We start from the raw sequence: 18,911 nt of genomic DNA, 5'->3' as shown, positions 1-18,911 counted from the left end.
AAGTGATTCAAGTCGCAGCAAAAGAAAAGTCAGCAATAATTCTAGGACGTCTAGATCACCGGAGAAGAAGTCCAAAGTACCGGATGATCCGCTACTACCTTTTACGTGAGCAGTGGGTTAATGGTTTAAGAAGAAGCAGAATTCAGTAGTACCGGATTACCCGGTATTTTGTTCAGGGGAAGCGGACGAACAACCTTTCATCCGGTGATATAGTCAGTAGAGTCCAGAAGGTTTGATGGAATTCTCTCTTTAGCACTGGATAATCTGATGTCGCAGCGGATGAAGCATCAATGGAACTTTGGGCAGAGGTCAAATGGTTATATGGTTCAAAAAGAAGCATCAGATGATTTGACTAGCCTTAGCGTGTACCAGATTATCCAGTGCTACTGCACTTTTACTTAGCCGTTGGAGCAGGACCGGCTCTATGATTTGGAGGGCCCTCAACAAACTCGACTTGGTGGGTCCTTAAAACTAAATATAAATTTTTTATATCATCTAGCCTCATAATAGTGCTACGAATATATTGATGACACAAAACAAGTAATTAACTTCCAACGACATGTTCTTAGTTCTTGATGATTGATGAAAAATGCCAATCAGCATATATTACACCAAAACTCCAACAACTTCATGTCTCCATCAGCACCAGCCACCTCTTCACAAAACAGATAACTGCAGAACATCCATTGCCTCATAAAAAACAACTTCTTTGGGCGTTACTTGTGATGACGCCCACGAAGCTTGTGACGACGACCACCGACAACGAGGGCTTCCTGCGGCATAAGTTCAACGATGCAAAAAATCGCGATGTGTGGAGCAGGGATTGCAGATTAGAAAAAATAAAAGGAAAGCAACAAGCAACCAGGCATCGTAAGTGATGGGCTTTAGGCTGAGAATTGACTAAAAGAAATAAACATACATATATATATATAGACACACACATAGGGTCAAGGTATGGACCCCTACTGGGCTGGGCCCTAGGCGCCCTTTTCGCCCTAGCTCAGAGCCGGCCCTGCATTGGAGCAACGGCTATTTATACCTTCTCTGTTCGCCCATTTAGATTTGCTGGAGTGTGCTGAGGTTCATGGAGTGCAAGACACATCAAGAATTCATCCAAACCACCAAAGTGCTAAAGTGATTATATCCAAGAAGTTAGGTTGGAGGCCACCGCCCACCTCTAGATGTCCACGGCCACGCCGGTGATGAAAGTAGGCTCCCACTCAGGGGTGGACCCAGGACCCGGCGACTTTAAGCGCTTGCCCAGTCTCCGCTATAGTAGTGCAATGGTTGCCATAGGTTATGATCAAGGTGATGCCACGTCGATCCTCCCAATGCACCCGGATAAACTTCTTTTTCCACTAACTAATATAATTCTTGAAAAATATGTCAGCCCATGAAGCCGTGCGCCAGGGTCGGTTTTAATAGTGGCTTCGCCCCTAGTTATGATCAATGGCTTTTCAAGCCGAAGATGGAAAGAGAGAGCATTTCGTCCTTACTCTCATCAAAGTCTTGGGTCCGCCGCTGCTCCGGCTTCTACACCAACGGCGCTCGCATCTAAGAACTACTACCGATGAGATGCTCGGGGGGCATCATACCTTCCTGATAGCTTGGCTACTAGATCAGCCCGGGCAAAATACTACAGGGCTAGCCATCCGACGTGTCAGACCGAGCCTGCGTGGGTGTCTATTCATTGCTTTTTGCGATTTACTCCGTCCCCTATCGCATTTAATTTCGCCCCCACCTTCCCCCGCCCACGGCTCCGCTGCCGCCTCCGGTGCCCTCCGCCGCCACCGCCGCTAATCACCTCCCCAAGCTCCCCCGTCCGGTCCCTAGCCTATCGTCACACCCTACAATAACAACAACTTAGCCTTTTATCCCAAACAAGTTAGGGTAGGCTAGAGATGAAACCCTCAGAAAATAAGAATAAGAAATACAAAAATGGCACAAGATAAAGGAAGAGTTAGGGGTTAAACAAAAAGTAACAAATGTCACGGTTCAGGTACGTTAATTGCTAATCTCCAAGCACTCCTATCCATAGCTAATTCCTTAGCGATATTCCACTCCTTAAGGTCTCTCTTAACTGTCTCGTCCCAAGTTAGTCTAGGTCTACCTCTACCTCTGTTTACATTATCGCCCCGCTTTAAAACTCCACTACGCACCGACGCCTTGGGAGGCCTCCGTTGTACATGTCCAAACCATCTCAACCGATGTCGAATCAACTTCTCCTCGATAGGTGCCACCCCGACCCTATCTCGAATCTCTTCGTTCCGAACTCTATCCCTTCTTGTATGCCCGCAGAACCAACGCAGCATATGCATCTCTGCTACACTCAGTTGCTGGACATGTCGCCTTTTTGTAGGCCAACATTCAGCACCGTATAGCATCGCCGTCCTATAGAACTTACCTTTTAGCCTCTGTGGCACCTTCTTATCATAGAGGACGCCAGAAGCCTGCCGCCACTTCAACCAACCGGCTGAAATTCTATGCCTAACATCTTCATCAGTGTCTCCATCTTTCTGAAGCATTGATCCTAGATACCGAAAAGTATCCTTCTTGGCCACCACTTGACCTTCGAAGCTAACGTCCCCATCCTCATGCCTAGTCGGGCTAAAGTCGCACATCATATACTCGGTCTTGGTTCTACTCAGTCTGAACCCCCTCGACTCTAACGTGTGTCTCCACAGCTCTAACTTCATATTAACCCCTGCCCTACTCTCGTCAACTAGCACCACATCATCAGCAAAGAGCATACATCAAGGGGATATCACCCTGTATGTCCCTTGTGACCTCATCCATCACCAAAGCAAATAGATAAGGGCTCAATGCTGACCTCTGATGTAGTTCTATTTTAATTGGAAAGTCACTGGTAGCGCCATCATATGTTCGAACACAAGTCATCGCATCCTTGTACATATCCTTGATGAGGGTAATATACTTAGTTGGGACTTTGTGTTTTTCCAAGGCCCACCACATGACATCTCTTGGTACTTTATCATATGCCTTCTCTAGGTCAATAAAGACCATGTGTAAGTCCTTCTTCTCCACTCTATATCTCCCATCAACTGTCGTACTAAGAAAATCGCCTCCATGGTGTAACGCCCGCGTTTTTATCTTATTTAAATTACTTTACCAATCTCTCGCTTAAAAATCTTTTAAACCTTTTCCACCGCTTGAGCTCCCGAAGCCCACCTCCCGATTTTCCCGCCGTTCTGACCTCGTGCAGTCTCTTCCTTTTTTTCCGCAGAGCCGCCCGTCCCTTTTCCTTTTCCACTAGCCCCACCGTCCCGTTACATCACCATCGTGTTGCGGTCGGCCGCGTGCGCCTGCCCGGCCGCCATCGTCGGCGCCGCGCGCGTGTCCTATCTTTTCTTTTCTCGTATTTTGTTTAAATCCATTTTATTTCTCTCTTAAAACTTTTTTCCCAGACTCTTTTTTTTGCGCTGGCTTCCTCTTTCTTTTCTCCCCTGTGCTTCCTGCTGCCTGCTCGAGCTGTAGCCCGCACCTTGCGCGCATGCGCGGGCCAGCGCACGACCCGCTGCTGCCCGTACACGCCAAGCCAGCGTGCGGCCCGCTGCTACGCCGGCCTGTCCCGTCCCGTCCCCTCACCCTCGCAGCTCGCGCTTTGTCCCCGAGCATCCCGGCCGCCATTAATGGCGAGGCTCCTGTACTGCCCGTGACCCCCCAACGCCGGCCATCCCCCTCCCTCTTCCTCTCGGCCTATAAATCAGACCCCAAGCCGCCCCTCACTCCGCCCACACCGCCCAAACACCTCTCCCTCTCTACCTCACGCTGCAGCTCGCCGCCGCTGCTCACCATTGCCGCCCACCACCCATCACCGTGGACAGCCCTCCGTAGACCGTCTCCGCACGAGGTGAGGGCCGAAATCGGACCCCCTCGGCCTCCTCTCTATTTTTTTCCCCTCCCCGGGTGTTGCCATGCGCCAGGGGGCCGGCGCCCATGGCCTGGCCGCCCCCCCTCCTACTATTCCCCTCCCCCTCCTGTTCTGTCTCGAGGAAGAAGAAAGGCAGACTTGTGCATGACCCCCTCCACTTTTCCTCCTTATGCAGTCCGCAGCCCCCATTTCATGCGACATTATGTTCTTAATCGATTCCAAACTCCACCACGCATCAAATACTCTCTCCAAGTCCCAAGATCCACATCCAACAAATATAATAGCCTCCTCTATTTTTAGTCGAAGCTCTCTATTTCCCTTTTTAGCTCGTCGGCGAACTTAGTTTTATTGTGTGATTGTTTGTGTGTTGTAGCCGAGGGTGTGACCGAGGAGGAGCAGGACCGCGAGCCGGAGCCCGAAGACCCATACCTCGAGGAGGAGCTTCCGGAAGGCTTTGAGGATGGCAAGTCCAATCCCATCCTTTGATGCATATTTATCCCAGTTTTATAAACGCAACCTATTGGCCTGTTTTATAAAATGCATTGTTTTATCGCAAGACATGGTTGGATAGCCACTCCTTGATTGCTATGACTATTCCTTGATGACCTAGGTTAATGTCTATAAAGGATTTGCTCTGTTAGACGTTAACTACTGCTAGAGATGCTTATTACCTTTCATTCCCTTTATGATATTTTAATCATGACCACAAAGCGCTTTACCGAAAATAAGGGTGTGAGTGTTTTAAAAGATAAAAACGGGATTTTGGAAAAATCAAAGAAAGATATAACCCGATGAGATGGACGGTGTTTTCTATGTGAAATGCCACTAGTGTGCTTGTACCTTTGTGGTTGAGCATGGTTGGGAGATGTCCATCTTGTCAATGTAAGGATGAACTGAGGTGTCATCTTGCCTAACCCACTTATCGTACAACCACTCGACCGTTGTTTGGGCAACGGCTTAGCATAAACCCCACTAGTTGTCCTGCTAGCCAAAAGGAGAGCGGGTGAGCAACGGGAGATCATGGAGAAGGAATACGATCTGTGTGAGTATGTCCCGGTTATGACCTTGTTGATAGGTCATTAACCCCATGGTTGCTTCCGCGTTGGCTAGTTAGATTCAGCTAAGGTGGGTAATGGCTTTGTTAGGATCCGCCGCGACATTAAGGTGTTCGTAGTGCAGTACCCTACTTGTGGGTAAAGTGTACAACCTCTGCAGAGTCTAAAATCTATTCGAATAGCCATGTCCACGGTGTTGGACGAGTTACGGCATGGTCACTGCAATAGATATTTTGGGATGATTGGTTTTGTGGCGTGAGTTGTTTTAAAAGTGCCCGGCAGTTGTGCAGTGAGCTACTGTGGATGAGAAGTCCAGTAGTATTAAAACTTGGATCCTTTGTGTAGGATCAACCCCACTTATTATTCGATTACTATAGAAATGTCTTGAGAAAACTCTTTTATTAAATGAACCCTTGCATGTGTAAAACCTCGCTTTATCACAAATGAACCCTAGCCTCAACCTTGATATATCCATGCATGATCTTTATTATTCCCCTCTGCGGGTGTGGTTGGACTTGTTGAGTACGTATGTACTCACTCTTGCCTAGTTTTTACAGAGGAGGATCCGAACTTCATTCCTAAAGACGTCGAGTAGGTCGTCGTCTTGCACCCAACCTTGCCTGTGGTTCAGGGTCTCCACAGGAAGCTTACCATGGCGCAAGACTCTGACATTATCTTAGATTTCATTGGCACTTTGGTTTGGTTTGTAGCCCTTATATTGTCCCTCTTGATAGTGGCGCTTCAGTGCCCGCTACCTTGACGGTTTGTACGGTAATGAACCATCTGATGTAATAAATGTTTTATCAGCCTCCTGGGACTGATATTTGTATCACATTTAGTCACTTTTGATGAGGGGACGCTTCACATGGTCGACCTCCTAGGCATGAACCCAAACTGGTTTTGGGTCACTCTTGTCAATCTTCTTAGGCGATGTTCGATAACCCTCTCCCAAAGCTTCATCGTATGGCTCATCAGCTTAATCCCCCGGTAGTTAGTACAACTTTGAACATCTCCCTTATTCTTGAAGATCGGTACTAATATACTTCTCCTCCATTCCTCCGGCATCTTGTTTGACCGGAAAATTAGGTTAAAAAGTTTAGTTAACCATACTACCGCCCTCTCGCCCAAGCATCTCCACACCTCAATGGGTATGCCATCAGCACCCATCGCTTTACCTCCCTTCATCCTCTTCAAAGCCTCCCCGATCTCTACCTCCTGAATCCTCCTCACAAAGCGTCTGTTGGTATCATCAAATGAGTCGTCCAACTTGAAGGTAGGACCCTCATTTTCCCCATTAAACAACTTGTCGAAGTATTCTCGCCATCTGTCCTTGATCTCCTCATCTTTCACTAGAAGTCGATCTGTCCCATCCTTGATGCATTTGATTTGGTTTATGTCCCTTGTCTTCCTCTCACGGGTCCTAGCGATCCTATAAATGTCCTTCTCTCCTTCCTTCGTACCTAGCCGTTGATAAAGGTCATCAAAAGCCTGACCTTTCGCTACACTTACAGCTCGCTTTGCAGACCTCTTCGCTAATCTATAGCCCTCGATGTTGGTTGCGCTCTTGTCGAGGTGAGGGCGTTTGAAACACTCCTTCTTCTCCTTAATAGCCCTTTGCACCTCGTCATTCCACCATCAAGTTTCTTTCACTTCCTGCCTGCCTCCCCTACTCACACCAAACACTTCTGAGGCCACCTTCCGAACACATGTCGCCATCTTTAACCACATATCATCTACATCTGCTCCTTCTTCCCAAGGCCCCTCGCCTAGCATCCTCTCCTTAAACGTTTGTGCCTCTTCCCCTCTAAGCTTCCACCACTTCGTTCTCGCAATCTTGGCACGTTTGTCCCAGTGGGCACGTACCCGAAAACGAAAATTTGCCACCATAAACTTGTGTTGGGGGACAACACACTCCCTAGGTATCACCTTACAATCTAAGCAGGCACGTCTATCCTCTCTCCTAGCAAGGATAAAGTCGATTTGGCTCGAGTATTGTCCACTATGGAGGGTCACTAGATGGGACTCCCTCTTTTAGGATGTGAATATCTTTTAGAATGTGTTCATCCATCTTTAGGTTTTTTTGAGAATTTTTCAGATTTTTCTGGTAATTATTCTCTTTTTCCGTAAAGTTAAATCCATTTATAGGAAAGTTCTAAAATATTTTTCTCAAATTCTAAGTATTTTATTTGGATTCCTCATGTCCCAAATTATCTCAAGAGTTTTCCTTGGAATTTTTGGGATTCTTCTGGATATATTTTTCGTGGTTTAAAAGATCTATCTGAACTTTTTTATATTTATTTTAAGCCTGAAAATATATTTTGAAAAATTAATTTATTTTCTTTTCATCTCGAGCTGGACTCAATTCATTTTTGGTCCAACTCACCCCACGCCCCAAGACCATCATCACGGTCTTGTCATCCGTCGCGTTTGTCGATAAAAAATAAATCAAAAATTTCTCGTTGAGGTACCTAAGCAAACCCCCTCATCCCCCTCCCCCCTCCCATCCTTCCTGAAGTTTAAATGCTCGTCGTAGACAGACCGAGCTGCTTCATCACTATTCGTTCTTTCCCCTATCCTCTCCGACACCCTAAGATGCCTATCGTGTTTCCCATTCTTTAATCTGTCCTTGATCAAATCATGCTCGAAACGGAGTCGTATCTCGGTTTCGATGTTTTCCGGCGATACTTTGCTGTCATCACCGCGAACTCTGACTCCCAGCACCGTCTCTCTAAACCCTAGACCAATCGATCTCCCTTAGCTGCCCATCCTTTTTCCCTGTCTCGTTTACCCTTCTCTCCGTGACCTGAATTCTATGCTTTGATCCGAATCAATCTCGACCCAACCGAGTGCCCTTCGTTTCCCTCTCTCTTCCTCAGCATAGTGGCCAACCTATCGCTTCTCTCCCTTGTCATTTCTTCCTATGACGTTACGGTCCCATTTGTCATCCCTTCATCTTCCTTTCATTTTCACTACAACAACCCTACCGTGCTAAGCTCAGCTTTCCTATGTTTTGGACGGCTTCCTTTGCCCTATGCCATTTTGGACTTTGTCGAGACCGGTCGGCCTAGCTTCCCCTTTCTCTCGGACCGTTTTCTTTTTTTTTCCCATACCCGAAGCTGCTTCGGCCTAGCCCGACCCAGGTCTGTCTCGGTCACATCCTCCCTTTTTTAGGCTGAACCAAGCCAACCTGACCTGTTTGAGGCAGCCACCAAAGGCCGCTTGCTCTCCTGCACACGCACACTTGCGTCGGTCGTCGCTGCATGTGCTGAGGCGTGCACGCCATGCTAGGGTTCCGTGTGTCCCTATAAAAGGCGAGCACCTGAGCCATCGATCCCGCGTATGCCCTGCTGCCGCCCCTCGACTCCTTCTGCATTGCTGCACCCCCTGCTCCACCGCACGCCCTCCTGCCTCGCGGGCCTCCCTGGACCCCGTGCGCCGCCACCCAGCCAGCGCCGCCGCTGCTCGCTTGGTCGCAGGCGAGCGCTACGCCCCGCCCCCTCTCCGTCATCTCCTGCTGCTCGCCCTCGCCCTCACCCCTAGTGTCACAGCGCCGCCACCAGAGGAGTGCCGCTGCTGGGAACAGAACCGGCCGCCGCCTCCCTGAGCGCCCCAAGGGAGAGTACCCTCGGTCCAAAACCCCCCTACATCACCCCTGCAGCTGCACCCCCTCCTTCTCGGCTCCCGCACAGCCTCCGTTGTCGCCCCCTGTCGCCCCCTGCACCGCCATCTGCTCGTGCTCCCTCTCCCACCTACGGCGTGCAGTGCGCCGCCTCCTCCTTGCTGGCCAAATTCCGGCCACCCTAGTGCTCCTCCGCTGTGGGTAAGCCATCAAATCGGACCTACCTCTCCTGATTCCCCCACGCGCCAAGGTCTCTCCTGCGCTGAAACGCCGCCAATCTGAGCAGGCAATGCTGCCGGCCACCATGGGAGCTATTCCCAAGATTTTTGCATCTAAGCCCTCGAGAAACTGTGTAATAAATCTGTTTTTCTATGTTTCTTGTGAAATCTGCAGAAAACCCCCTTAAGCTATTGCATCTTCTCAACCCAGCCCCATCCAGACCTTTTTCAGATCTAACCTGTCCTTTGACCTTTTTGCGAGCACTATTTCGTGTGTCTTGCAAAATTTTTCCGCTAGCCCTTCACATCTATAGTTAATGGCAACTAGGTCCCTACAGCCTTGTTTTAGCTAGAGTTTCCGCGTTTTAGATCTGTTTCCGTTCGTTCTTTCATTTTAGCGTAAGCTTTAGTTTAGTAGCGTTGTTGTACCATAGTTCCTATTTTAAAATTAGATATAAATTTAATTTGATTAATAGCCTCTCATCTAGTTTTTCCAATTAAAATTCAATTAGATCTATACTCCGATTTTCATAATTAATGTTAATTTAATTAATACCAACTTAAATATATTTTTAGTTATAATTGTTTAGTTCAACACAAATCATAAAGTTATGCATTTAGATGCTCTCACATGTTTCTTTCAATATTAATTGTTTAATTAGTATGATTTCTACATAAATAATTACAAATAAAATTTGAATAAGTTCTACTCCACTTTTAAAAATGCAAAATATAATATGAGTTAATTATAATTTTGGATATTTCTTTCAAATATCCTTTACATTTATTTTATAAATAAAATAATAGTTGTTTGTTTTCTTTTATAAGACAAATCTTTCGATGGACGTTTCTTTTTCAACCCTAGCTCCATTTTTCGTATTTCTTGCGCTCTCATAAATGTAGCCATGAGCCCTATCCTTTAGCACACTCTTTTAAGTTTTTCTTTTGTTTGGTGTATGTGTTCTTAGTTGTTCTTGTTTGTTTGTTGTCCAATGCTTGTTTGACGTTAGAAAGAGTGCAATCGAAGAGTTTTGAAGATTAAAAGTTTCACGAACAAGAGTTGAAGTGTCACATCCGATTTTGGAAAGGAACCGAATGCATCTTATATGTACGTCAGTATCAAGTTCACACACATATGATGGACGATACAAGTGAATACCCAAAACAATGTCATAACAAAAGAGAGTATTAAGGTACTTTATTACATGGCCGAAAGTCTTAATCTTAAGCAAATAAATAAACATTTATAACTAGCAGCAGAACTTCAACTTCATAGGCAGATAACTGGAAGACATACGTCTAGAACTCCTCAAAATTTTTAGAGAACTCCGGATAATTATCTTGTTCTAAGCAGCATTGGTTTTAATAAAGCAAGCGTGAGTACACTTATGGTTAGTACTCAGCAAGTGGAGTAAATTATATGACATGCAAGGCCAAAATTCAAGAAAAAGCTGATAAGGTTTAACTACGATAAGCATTTTTAGTTGACCAAGTTTTATTTAGCAAGCATTAACTAAGTGTAAGTATATACCAATCCTTAAATAAATAAAAGAGATAAGTAACAACAACATAAATAAAGAACATCAATTTAGATCATCTTCAAGTTCATTTATCATATGAGAGTTCAAGCCGCTCTTAACCGATATTACGGCTGATATATCAGTTTTCACTTAGCAGAGGTTGTACACTTTACCCACAACTCATGTTTCCCTTGATACCCGGGCTTGCAAGGCTCTTAAACACTTCCGAGGTGAGTGACAGGGATTCACGATGAGGCCTTTACAAAGATTCCCTAACTTATGACAATCCGCTAAGATTTTGACTCAAATCGGTCATTACTCTCCCTAATGAGGAAGTGCCTTAGCCAAGGACCATATATCATAAAGCTTAAAGAGGACTCAACTATACCCCGACGATGCAACCCCTCTTGCCCTTTGAGTAAGATTATCATAAGCTAAAGTTTCTAATTAATTAGTCAAGACCAGAGCCATATAGTATTGTGGTTGCATACTATTTTCCTGAGTGGTTCCCCATGTTCCAATTAATGCAATGATATTATAAAATTATCACCATAAAGTATTTCAGAACATGAAGTAAAACAAGATGTAGCATTGCTTCCAAGTTATCCAACCATAAATCAAGTAGAAGCAACTAGCGTAACTACAACCTAAAGTAAACAACCCAGATTTAATCAAGAAAATTCAACAGAAAATAAATGTTATTATAGACACATGCATGCATATAAAATAAATGTATTATAGACACATGCATGCATATAAAATAAATATATGTATTTAGAAAGTTATTAGGACCGAAATATGGTCAAGGACCACTTGCCTTCTTCAAAGTACTGCTGCTACTCAGGGGCGTCTTCAAAGCCTTGCTCTTGCGGATCCTCGAACTGCACACCGTCTAACGCAACACACAAGTATATACAAACAAGCAAATACAATAAATAAGGAACAATACACCAGACAATGTAAACAGAGCAAAACAACGTTATGAAGCTACTTTACATGTCGCAAGGATCGCGTGGTAGTGAGGATCAATGAAAATGGAGAAGTTATGGCTAAAATACAATAAATAAGGAACAATACCCCTGAAATTACTTTATTTGTAAAAGATTTGAAAAGTCTCTGAACAAAGAAACCGAGGGCTAAAATATAAATAAACCTTAGATCTAGAGTTTAGATTGAGAAACCGAGGGGCTAGGGATGGCTGGTTCTATTTTATAAAAAAATAGGTGCTAAAACAGAAGAAAAATGGTCTATTTGTAAATACTTTTGAACTGTCGTGGAGCGCAGGTTGATTTTGGTAAAACTCAGGGGCTAACTTGCAAAAGGGTCTAGGGTTGACCAGTACGGGGTTGTTTGACCCGATCTTGATTGGATCTGGGCGGTCCGATCTTGATCACACGGCTGCGCGGGGCTGGGGCGGCTCGACGAGGGCGCTGGTGTGGCGGGGCGGCGGCGGGCTCGCCGGAGAATCGTGTAAACGCGATTCCGGCCACGATTCTGGCTCGGGTTTGGCCTGGGAGGAACAGAGCGGGAAGGGGAAAGCGGCCAGGGGCTCGGGTCGGCGAGCCAAGGCCCGGAAAGGGCGCTCAACGGTAGCGCGCGGCATGGCAACTCTGGTGAGGAATCGCGCACGCGAGAAAGTGGGAAAAGGAGGGGAAAAGGGCAGGCGGCGATGCTCACCTCCACGCAAAGCTTCGACAGCGGGCAAGGGTGACGGAGTAGCAAGACGGTGACGCTCCCGAGCTTGGCGGTGAAGGCGACGGCGTGGGCTAGGGCTGCGAGGCGAGTGGCGGCGGCTGCGGCTTTGACGGGATCAAGGGCGCAGGGGCGGCGCCGTAAATAGGGGCGAGGGCCGGGGTCCTTGGCGTGCACGCCCAGGGCAGCGCGGCGTGTCACGCCTCGGTCAGACTCGGGATTGAACCCGAGTCTGGCTCGAGGTAGGGGATGAGCCCGATGGGCAGGGCCCGCCTAGCGGTGAGAGAGAGGAAGCAGAGGAGAGGGGGGACGCCGGGTTGGGCCAGGAAAGGATGGGTGGAGTGGCCGGCTGGACTGGACCGCGCGGGAGGAAGGGAAGGGGAAGGGGAAGGCCAGCCTGGGCTGGGCCGCGCGGGAAAATGAGGGGAAAGGGAGGAAGAGAGGGAAACGGGCCGGGCCAAAAGAGAGAGAGAGAGAGAGAGAGAGAAGGAAATGCATTTGAATTTAAATTCAAATGAAAGACAAGCAATAAAATAATGCAATGCGGCATAAAATGCACAAGACCTATATTTTTTATATTTCTTTTTATAGATAAATAAATTATTGTTAATTCACGGTAAATGTTCTAAATCAAAAGAAATTGAATAAAAACCTTATGAATCGACGAAAATCTAGCAAAATTTATTTAGATTCGTGATTTGAAAATTAGGGTGTTACATGAAGACTCTGAGCAGCTATTCTTTGGAAGAAAGGCTAGTGTTTTCTTGATCTTTATTTTGTCCTGATAATTATAATAAATATAACTTTCTGTATGCATGCATGTGTCATAACTGGATCCTAATCAAGGATATGTCTGGTCTTTATAATCATTCCTTATCAATCTAGATTTTTATCTTCTTGTTGGATAGCTATGCTAGTTGCTTATACTCTTGGGATATGGTTGGTTGCCCCTAAACAATGATATACCTGCTTTAATGTTCATAGATAATTTTTTCTTAATCACAAGATCATATATTTAATCGGAACATGGAGAACCACCTAGAAAAATATTGCAACCACAATACTATATATTCCGGTCTTAGCTGATTAATTAGAAACACTAGCTTATGACAATCTTACCGAAAGGGCAAGAGGGATTGCGTCGTCGGGGTATAGCTCGGTCCTCTTGAGGTTATGATATGGCCTTGGTTAAGGCGTCTTCGTTATTAGGAAGAGTTATGACTGCTTTGACTTCAAGTCTTAGCGGATTGTCATAAGTTAGGAAATATTTGAAAAGTCCTCGTAGTGAATCTCTTGCCACTCACCTTGGAAGTGTTTAAGAGGCTAGCTACCTCGGGTATGTTGGGAGATACAAATTGTGGGTAAAGTGTATAACCTCTGCAGAGTGAAAACTGATACATCAGCCGTGCTCACGGTTAAGAGCGGCTTGGACCCTCACATGATTAATAAACTTGAAGATGAAATAAATCGTGGACCTTGTGTATGGTTATGGTTATGTTTCTGTTATACCTGTTCTCTTTCTTTTAATGCGGATTTTGGTATAAATTTATACGTTAGTAATCAGGTGCTAATAAAATTTGACCAACTAAAATTGCTTATCGCAGTAAGCCAGTCAGCCTTTCCTTGCTTTTGGTCTTCATGTCGTATAATTTCCAATGCTTCCTGAGTAACAACCATAAGTGTACTCACGCTTGTTATAATTGCTGCTCAGAAGAGGATGCTGAGTTCTAAGCCTACGCAACCCCCGATCGATTGCCTCCGAAGTTTGAAGCCTTTATTTGCAGGATAAGCTGTATAACTCTAATAATAGTTATAGCTTTTTAGTTCTCTTTTCGTGATACAGTTACTGATTATTCACTAATGAAATCACTGCATGTATGGAATTTGATCCTAGTATACATATAATTATGCATTCAGTTTTATTCTTAAAATCAGGTGTGACACCTACCGGTTATCAAGCCGCCGCCCCGTAACCCGCCGCCGCCGGTCTTCCCTTCCATCTTCTCCCTCCTCTTCTAAGAGCGCCGGTGACCACCGGTGCCCCGGCAACCTCCCTCCTCTAACCCGGCGGCCATCACCGCCGTGAGCTGAAGGAGGAAGAAGAACAATCGTGCGGGCCCACCTGCAGCGTGGCGCGCAGTAGCGCGTGCCATAAATAGACGTCGCGGAGCCTGCCAGGACACCCGGCCAACGACCCAACCATCAACGTGTATAACATACGGCCGCGCAGGCAGTGTACACACGAGGAAAATGGCTCGCGATCACGGAAAGAGGCGAAGCACGGATACGATCGAATCTACGAGCATTTGCAAAAAATTGAAGGTAAAACAGTTGAGAAGGCGCCATGGTGAGGCCCCGTTGGAAAATGCGATGATCTACAGGGAAGGAGATCTATCGAGCGGCCGACGACGGGCGACGCTGGTTACCAGTTGCCCCGGTGGGGCTGGGATCTGTCCGAATAGAGGCATGATGCTTCCCTTTCCAGCAGTTCATTTCATTTCGCAGAAGGGTTCCCAAAAGGAGAAAGGTTTCCATGAACTCATCCCGGCCTCCCGGCGCCATGACCACCCTCCTCTATAAATACCACAGCCGGCGCCATGACATGCACGGCAGATCGATACGCCTGTCATTCGACCATAGGAGCTTCGAGCTAGCACGGGGCATCAGCGATGGCGGTCATCATCATCGCCATGGACGTGAGCGCCGGCGAGGACAAGATCCGCTGGGCCCTCAACGACGTGGCTGGTACGTCCGTCGAGACTTCATCTGTTAGATAGCTATCGAATACTGCCGAGTTCCTGCGCGCGTCGATCTGACCCTCCCGTCGTCGTTCGCAGGGATCGACATCGACGACGTGCTGGTGTACGAGGACACCAACCGGGTGGTGGTGCCCGGCTGTGCCGACTTCGAGGAGGTCAGGGCGAAACTCATGCGCAGGTTGAGGATCCCGTACCGGGACCTCACAATTGTCAGCTACCAAGAGCCCAAGCTTGAGCTATCATCAGACGGGGAGGGGGACGACGACGAAGGCTCGTCGTCGGAGGAGGGGTACGGCATGTGCTTCCCGGCTGCCAGAATCGATGAGCCGTCGTCGGAGGACCAGCCCGTCCCGGACCCGTCATCGTGGTTCTTCAACTTCAACTTCGTCGACAACCCTACACAGGACGACGACGACGACGACGACGACTAGGGCGGAGTAGGGACACGGAAGAAGCGTGTTGGAGCTAGCAGCGGCATTAGGAGCTAGGTCTGCCGAATAAGTAGCTAGCGGCTGCACGTAGCACGGACAACGATAATAGGGTTTACCGTTTGCAGTAGCTTTAGCTATAGCGTCACCGTTAGTGTGGCTGCATCTATCAATCTCTCGAGTACTAGGTACGTGTCAGTTGGGTCTAATTAATTACTTGAGTTATATTTTGCCTGTTTGATTTGTGTCGGTTTGCTAGCTTTTACTTGTGAGTTGGTAATGTGTTGATGAGATCTGTGCTAAAGTTAGAATCTACGGAGAAACTAAAAACTGTAGCCTAACATCCGGCAAAGTTTGCACTTCAACCGATACCTATAAGCACACAAGTTTTAGAATGGTTCTGCTGCATAGACAGGAAGCATGATCAATTTACAATAGACATCCATCCAAAGCAGCCAATTGCTTGGTTGCATATCGATGAAATTCCTTAGATATCCTTGGGCTGCATCTCTATCATTGCCCATGGCTTGGAAAGCGAACGCTCGGTGAGCTATGAAACAACTTAAAACATCTAATAAAGCAGCCGGCCGGGGAGCACGTACGACCACGGCGCACGCATGCAATCCATCGGGGAGCAAGTCGTCCCGGCAGGCCAGTACGTAGCCCGGCTGGACAACGACACCACCGTCGTCTCAAGTCCTCTCCTCTCCCTTGCACCGGCCTGCTCCTCTTCCCCGCAGCTTGTGTGACGAGGAGTTCAAGCTCGAGCGTGGGGGTTGCTTTCCTTGCTGCGCATTTCGATTATTCCTTGATTGGTTTGTGGTTTACATAAGCTAGCGTTTGTGAGATCGATTCATGCGTGGTGTGCAGCATCATACGTACCGGTACGGTGTAGACCTACTGCTGAGTGCTGAGAGACGCCTATGATGATACATTCTTTAGTCTCGAGGTGTTAGTTAATAATGTAGGGTTTGTATGTGTTTATTCAGGGGCTAAGTGTGTATTGTTATCAAATTTTATCACTAACATATTCCATATGTAACAGTGATTAATAATCACCTACATTGATTGTCAGCATGTTCACTTCGAGTGCACCTTTGAGAAATGGAGTTATGGTGCATAGCTCCACACACCAAATTTCATATAAGCTTGGTGTAAAAATTGAAATGTTTCGCACGAAGAACTCCCATTTTTGGAAGGAAAAGGTATCCTTTAGTTATGTGCTGATCAATGTACAAGGTTGAGGCTCCAATATATATATGGTATAGATAGACATGGACGGATTTGGGAATGAAAACGTCCAGGCTCCGCGACCGGCAATTGTCACAAGAACTCAGGCAAGCGATCGACAGCAGACACGAGTAGGAGAGTAGGCACCGCAGGGCAGGAGGATGACGCGGATCAAGGACATGATAATCATCCCCTTCCGCAGCTGCCGGAAGTCGACGACCGCCGCCGTCCTCGGCGCCGCGAGGAAGGGCCACGCCGCGGTGGCCGCCCCTCTCGTCGCCGCCTTGGACGACGACGAGGTCGGCGCGGCGTCCGCGCCGCACATCGTCCTGAAGATGCACCTGCACTGCGCGTCCTGCGCCGCGAAGATCGAGCGCGTCGTGATGGACATCCCAGGTGCGCGCGCGCGCTCGGGGATTCTCAGCGCCGGAGAATTGCTGATCCTATATGCTACCTATCTCCTCATCGGACTCGTTCCGACCGTCGTGCAGGGGTGGAGAAGGTCGCGACGGACGTGGGGTCGAGCCGGGTTACGGCCACCGGGACGGCGGACGCGGCGGCGGTGGCGACGAGCGTCCAGGTCAGGACGAGGAGGCCCGTCACGGTCGTCAGGGGCGGCAGGAGCGGCGCCCAGGAGCGAAGCGCTGCGGCGGCGGGAACGCCACGTGAGGAGGATCAACTAGTGCGCGCGCGAGGGAGATCGACGGCAGCGCAGGTGAGGCCGGCCGGTCCCGGAGAGGACGGCGGCGCGGCAGTCAGAGGAGGACGAAATCGCCGGGAGGCAGGAGCGGCAAGAACAGGTCAGTTCTGACGCGCACGCCGCGTCCATGACTTCGATTCTAGAGCAGGATTGTCCTGGTGCTGAACAAAAAGGATGGTCTTTTGCATCCGCAGGGGTTGCCGGCAGACCACACAGCAGGCGGCCGAGTGGGCGGCGGAGGTCAGGATCGCCGGGCTGGGCTACTGCGGCAGATGCATCAGCAGGATCGTCCAGCGCGTGTCGCGATTCCAAGGTACAGCACGTGCGTTTCCGGCGGAAACAAGCATGCCTCGTCGGTCCTCACCCATGGATCTAATCCAACATCTGGTTAACCTACAGTTCCGTCCGTTCTAGGGGTGAGGGAGATCAAGCTCATGCTGCCGGACCTGCAACGACGAGGTGCAGGCGCAGCAGCAGCAGCGTGTGCGATAACCGGAGGATGAACCAGCAGCCCACCTGGGACAAGCTTCAAGTTTTCATGTTTTTAACTAGCAAGCATTGCATGATTGCAACACCATCCTTCGTTACACATGTTCATATCTCAGCAGGAACAGTACCATCAACCAATATCTAGAGTTCCAGGAAAAATACAAAGTTTGTTTTTCTTGGTTATTAGAACCCGGCAGGCAGAGATTATGTTGTCCGAACAGAAACTTCGTAGTACGTGACTATCTAGATCGAGCTTGAAGCTTATCTGATAGCTAGATTACTAGCATCAGAAATCATTGAATGTAAATGAATCATCTTCTCTTGTCCCTTAAATTTTAAAATTCTAAACCATAACCCCTAAAACCTTTCCAAATTAGATTATCTAAAAAGCCAACCAGTACAAATTCTCGAACTGATCAAGACCAAGTGTCGTTAAATTAGTCAAGATAGACTTTAATGCAAGTTTCACACATATTCAAATTCTTATAGGATGACTAATTTTTGGATATGTATAAGAAGTAAAGTACTCTGTCCACTCCCTCTTTGTCCTCTCGACCTACTCTCTCCATTCCAAATTGTATGTCGTTTTGGTAAATCAAGATATATAAATTTTATTACATATATAGACACAATGCATATCTAAATGTATAGCAAAATTTATGAATCTAAATTTTCCAAAACGACTACAAATTACAACGGAGGAAGTACCTTTCAACATCGTGTGGCGGCACTTCCTATGAGAAGGGTGCAAGCAATACCGAACAGCAACTGATCGAATTGAAGCTCGGAAGCCAGCTGCATTCGGCTTATTTGCTGCATGGTCCGCCCTTTCACCCAAACGTGATCGTGATGGATATGTGTGCAAGTTGTGATGTCCTGGTTCTACATTTTGAAAGGATGTGCACACGTAACATTTTGAAAGGATCTTTCCATAGATCAACATTTTACATGTGCATAAAAAGTGCTGAAAGCTCCCAGAGAAGGTGATGGTGTCTATGTTGATGCACGGAAATATGTTATTGTTTTCATTTGGCTTTTGCTGCGCAACAACTGTATTTTCCGCTGAATAGTGTCATCAGCTTGATAGTTTCCACGTGAAGGATCCTAGTGCATGCAAGGACAAACGACAGCCCTAGTATCCTTCCGCTGTCCGCAATCCAACTTGGTCCTTAATCGTTTCTATCTCAACAATACATTACATTTTCAACCGGCTCTGTTAGCTTTGAGCTTGATCTTTAAATTTTCTATGCTAAATTTTTTGGTCCCGACATGTCCGATGTGGATGGTCACAGGTCGCAATCGATTACTT

This window comes from Panicum hallii, chromosome 9 (assembly GCF_002211085.1).
Source record: "Panicum hallii strain FIL2 chromosome 9, PHallii_v3.1, whole genome shotgun sequence".
Taxonomy (NCBI): Eukaryota; Viridiplantae; Streptophyta; class Magnoliopsida; order Poales; family Poaceae; genus Panicum; species Panicum hallii.
This window is presented reverse-complemented; position numbering follows the sequence as displayed.